Source organism: Priapulus caudatus, unplaced genomic scaffold, assembly GCF_000485595.1.
Source record: "Priapulus caudatus unplaced genomic scaffold, Priapulus_caudatus-5.0.1 Scaffold951, whole genome shotgun sequence".
Taxonomy (NCBI): Eukaryota; Metazoa; Priapulida; class Priapulimorpha; order Priapulimorphida; family Priapulidae; genus Priapulus; species Priapulus caudatus.
The window spans coordinates 17922-22662 of NW_014578012.1; the positions used below are offsets into that span (position 1 = coordinate 17922).

General features: G+C 42.3%; 1 protein-coding gene across 1 annotated transcript in view; it reads left to right on the forward strand.

The window, feature by feature from the left end:
- The first annotated feature begins 245 nt into the window (after positions 1–245).
- LOC106814615 (prominin-1-A-like) overlaps positions 246–4741 on the forward strand; it is a 20169-nt gene continuing 15673 nt past the window's right edge. The window contains exon 1 of the mRNA XM_014818953.1: positions 246–305. The gene's annotated coding sequence lies outside the window, so the exon portion shown is untranslated. The remainder of the gene's footprint in view (positions 306–4741) is intronic.

A 4741-nucleotide genomic window follows, 5' to 3' on the forward strand; every position in this document is an offset into this window, starting at 1 on the left:
TCATTCAACCATGATAACCTTCATTCAACCATGATAACCTTCATTCAACCATGATAACCTTCATTCAACCATGATAACCTTCATTCAACCATGATAACCTTCATTCAACCATGATAACCCAGCGTTTAACTGTGATAACCTGGTCGCAGGTCGTATAATCACATGCAGAATGCAGACGCGTAATCATACGTCCGTGGACATATCTCTTGAGTAGACTCACTGATATATTCTCACTTCACAGGCGCAGCAGGAGGTGGATGCGGTGCCGCAGCGAGTCGCAAATGAGTCGCTAGCTGTGCGAGATTGTAAGTCTTCGCCTTACGGTGTTTACCCAGCAAAATATGAAAGTTGCGCAACTGCATGTGTTCACCGGGGGAATATATTCGTGAAGTAATAAGTAATAAGTCGTGCTCTAGGTTTTTCCGTAACACGGGAAATGTGCTAGTCACACTGCTTGTCATGTTCATGTTGGGAAAATTGCGGAATGTCCTGTTATCGTGTTTGGCGGGGTGATTGCGAGTTCGTCTGTTGTCTTGTTTAGCATAGTGATTGTACGTTGTGATGTGTGTATGGCTTCCCAGGTTCCGCGCGGCAGGTATCAATGTTATTGGCGGGGATTGCGTGAGAGATGTGCGTGTTAACGAATAGACGATCAGTAGCACACAGTAGATACAAACAAGTAGGTGTGGTGAACGGACTCTAGGTTTATTCTAGTAAATCAGAAAGTCACTACACGGTCTAAATGAATGTCCGGGAGCGCACGAAAAACATGACTTTTTACGATGGTAACTACTGCAGGGAGTCCCTGAAACGCGCACACGAGATTCGTGCTGCTTAGGTTCGTGTACACGGTAATATGGGGCGCGTCTGCGGAGTCACATCCCAAACCTTAAATCCTTTTCGCTGAGTCACCTGGGTTAGCTCGTTTTTAGCCACCGCAAGTGCAGGCGTGACGTGTCTATGGAGGACTAGGAATCCGAGAGTGGACGCTTTTAGCTTGCGCCAAGATGGCGACGAGGCATCCTCGCCGACCGTTCTCTGCTGACGAATCTTTTAATATAAAATAATGCCACGTATTCGGAGGGCCGCTTGTCATTGGTTGCGCCCTTTTCAACTGTCCTGCCACTCGTAACGTCGGGTCGTACTATCTATATATCTCTACATATAAAGTACCGAAGTGTGACGTCACGGTGGCAGGACAACGAACCCACTGGTTCTAAACAACCCACTGGCTCCATAACATTAACTGCATGAAAATGTTGTGCGTACGTAAAACACGAGTGTGTGCGCTGCAGACAGAGGTAGCAAGTCGATCTTACAAATTTAATTAATTAATGATTATTTTATTTTATTTTTTTAATTATTATTTTTTTTATTTATTTTTTTTTTGCTTTCACTTCCATCTTTGGAAAATCATATAAAAACTGCAATAATGACTCAGAATGATGGTTAATCATTCGGTACAAAACACGACACCTTTTCACCAGCAGCAGTTATGTTACCAGAGCAATATGATTGTTTAGAACCAGTGGGTTCGTTGTCATGCCACCCAGGACGTCATCACTTCGGTGCTCTATAGAGTACCGAAGTGATGACGTCACGGTGGCTGAACAACGAGCCTGCTGGTTCTACACAATCATATGCTCTGGTAACATATACTGCGTGTCGTGTTTTGTACGCCAGATTGTAACCATCATATTCTGAGAAGTCATTATTGCGTTTTATAGATTTCCAAAGATGGAAGTGAAAAGCAAACGGGAAGAAAAATTAATTTGAACGCCCAAAAAAATTTAAACAAAAAAATAATTTTTTTTCCTTAATTTTTTTTTAATTCATTAAATATTGTTAAGAACGACTTGCTACCGATGCTTTACCCGCGTCTGCAGCGCACACACTCGTGTTTTACGAGTACGCACAAAGTTGACCCTATGGCTACACCATGAGCCGAGTGCTTGTGTAGAAGCCAGCCCGTACGTTGTCCTGCCAACGTGACGTCACACTTCGGTACTCTATAGCGCATACGTATAATGGCTATTCCTAGATCACGCGGACATATAGCGCTTATGTCATGGCTATTTCTAGCTCGCGCTCCGCGTTGGGACCTTCTCGTACCACGTGGCTATGAAACTTCATCGTAGCATGCTGCTACATAATTATTGGTGACTTTGAGTTTACTGTTCAGGGCGTGTACAGGATTTGTAGCAGGGGGGGGGGGTCTAACCGTAACCGGAGCACGCGAAGGGAAATCGAGATTCCCCTAAAAATTTTTGAAAATAGATGCGCTTTTCTGCACGAAGGAGGGTGGGGTCCCGGACCCCTGAACCGCCCCCCCCCCCCCCTGTACACGCCCCTGCTTGTATATTATATTTGGGTGAATTATATATCATGGTTACTGATCGGAGGTAATACAATACGATTCAGCAGTTGGAGTCTGTGTTAGGTTTGCTCTGATCATAGGAGGTGTTGAGAGGGCTGGGAGAGTATAAAAAATACATGGTCTAACTTTTAATCTATCAGCAATCAAGATGAATTGATGACTCGCTACAAATTCTTGAACAAGGACAACTATCTGGAACGTATCGCGGCAATTTACCGACCGGTTACAGAACAGTGGGAATGTAAATTTAAGATCTAACTTAGATGTTCCAATTGTAATATTCAGTAAATTATAACATCAATTAATAAATCAGTAATCAGAACTCTGATAGGTCTATTGTGATTATGTACTTACATTAATAAAGCTATGCTTTTGTCTAATTTTTATTAAAAAGAAAATTTTAAAAACCGAGTGTTGTGCGATCATCAAAATTATCTCAATACAAATTCATCCACTGAATGACAGAGACTCAAAAGTGAGAAAGCACGACGAAGTGATAGCGGCGAAGTGTATACATACCTTATAGATGAAAGAATGTCAGGAATAGACTATACTGAATCTATTTTTCATATCAACTCCCACTCGCTTAGCTCACTTGTTGAAACGACGAAAGCCCATTGAAGGGTAGTAACCATGCGCAATTTTCTCAAGTACTATGATTTAATTCCACAACTCTCTCACAACATTAATGGCAATATGACAATTATAGGTAATCTTGTTTAAAAGATGTGTCTACTCTCACGATGTGCACCACTCTCTCCAATCAGCCACACACCTGGTTACAAACTTTGTCAGCGCACCTGTCCTTGCGAGAGGCAAACGAGTTAGTTGTAAACTCTTCTCTGTTCATCGTATATTTTATTTCCAACACACTCACACAGCACCAGGTATCCCGACGAACACCTCCTGGGTTTTCGCAAGTTCTACACTTTCTATTCGAACACACGTCTTTTAATTTTAAAGGCAGTTTTGACATCAAATCTAAAACTACATTCTACTGTTATCATTGGGTTCTGGATAATTCTAGCACATACTGGGATAGCATAATGCAACTATTTCAAGATAGTCCTAATGAAACCAGTAGAGATCGTAAGCATATTTCGTGTGATTTTCACACAAGGGTCTTCAAACTCCTAAGATTGCAGTGTTGGAACGGCTCAATCGCCTCAGTGGCCCTTACAGCTTAGTTAGCCCTATTCTCCAACGGCCGAGCGACGAATCACAACTTTGAGATAATAACCCTATCTTGTCTGATATACGGCTACTAAACATTAAGGACGATAGGCGATCGGTATTTAATTCTTCAAGCTAGCACCCACACTCTGCCAGCGCGCACGTTTTCATACGTGTCCACCAAAGGCCACATTGTCGATCGCCCGCCCACTCAACGCCTGCACTTTGTCATACTTAAGGATTCATTTAGAATGCCTCTTCCTCACCCCACTCAAGCAAGTCGATAATAGTAGAGCTACCTGTCATTCACGTCCAGGTGGTCGTTTTCGCTCACACACGAACTCCCACTGTCTGTCTAACGCCTAGTACGCATTCGATATTCCAGGAGTGCATAACGACTTCAAGACATGTTAACGTGACTGAATAACCAACTATGAAGTCCCTTACCATATATAGTTTCACGATAACCATAGCCACACAATCAAATGGGCTCTTTTAAATCTCAGACCTTTATTCACGACAAGCAAAACTGAAGTCCTCATAGTGGTGGGCTTGTTTTTAATCGCTATATAGCAGTTCTCACATCCCTCGCAACAACAACATGGTGTGGCCCAAGAATCATTTTAAGGAACACACGGTCACCGAGGTCCCCGACCACAATGGTCCTGGCATTCATTCATTATATATCAACGGGGGGCTTGACAAAGGAGACACCTTTACTTAAATGACTCCACTACCCAGCAATTAGGGTCACGACCTGATACCAATTTTTTTTTAAAAAAGCAATCGAACAAAACCATACGATTAAGTTCCAATTAAATAATAGAGTATCTAATTTATAAAGCGACAACTAATTAATCAATTAAGTACATAATTAATGTAATACCGTCAACATACACATAATGTTGCGCAATATATTAATCATTAACGTAATCCATGGCTTGTCAATAATTAAATAATTATAATTAATGTTTAGACGGTGGGGAGTTCTGGCTGGCTCTAGCTGTCTGGTGCTTGTTAATCAGCATGCTACTAACTCCCAGCGTCTGACGGTCTCTAACCGCATAAGCCATGTATGGTTCTCATTCTGAGTGGGTTTCAATAGGCCTTCAATAATGCGAAGGCACATAAACCCGACTCAGCGCAAACCACCTCTCCAACGCTGGAGGCAACCTCATGTAGGTGTGTACA